The sequence below is a fragment of the Galeopterus variegatus genome, unplaced genomic scaffold (genome assembly GCF_000696425.1).
Source record: "Galeopterus variegatus unplaced genomic scaffold, G_variegatus-3.0.2 Scaffold5962, whole genome shotgun sequence".
Lineage (NCBI taxonomy): Eukaryota > Metazoa > Chordata > Mammalia > Dermoptera > Cynocephalidae > Galeopterus > Galeopterus variegatus.
In genome coordinates, this window is record NW_007732073.1 from 12,412 (window position 1) to 13,048 (window position 637).

The window sequence follows — 637 nt, forward strand, 5'->3', positions numbered from 1 at the left end:
CTGAGCTGGGGCAGTGTGAGGACGAGGGCCTTGGCCACACCCCCCCACACCAGCAACCAGCCCAGCAATGACCACCAAACTGCAGCAAGAAGGGCCCTGGGGTTCCTGAGCTGGGGATGTGGGAGGCAAGGGCATTTGCCACACTCCCGTGACATGTGCACCCAGCCCAGCAATGACCAAGCCACCACTGGAAGACCCCTGGTCTCCTCTGCGGGAATGTGGGGGGTGCCACAGGCCTCAATCCTGCCCCTCCTCCTTCCTCCATCCCATTTCCTTCCCCTCTCCCCTTACCCCTCTCTCCCTCTCTCCCAACTGCTCTGCAACATCATAGAATGTAAAAAAAAAAAAAATTAACAAAATTAAAAAAAAAAATCAAGTCACTCCAGGAAGCCCACTTATAAATTACCACCTAATTAATAACATAATATACTCATGAAATATCATTTAAATCTCAATATGAAGCAGTAGAAACATAGACAGGAAAAGATTTTTAAACATTTGTTACATTATCCTTACATTTGTGAAATTTAATAAAAGAACTGATCAACAATCTTTTAGTTACTATTTTTAACTTTCTTTTTTTTTTTGGTGGATGGCCAGAACAGGGATCCGAACCTGTGACCATGGTGTTATAAGG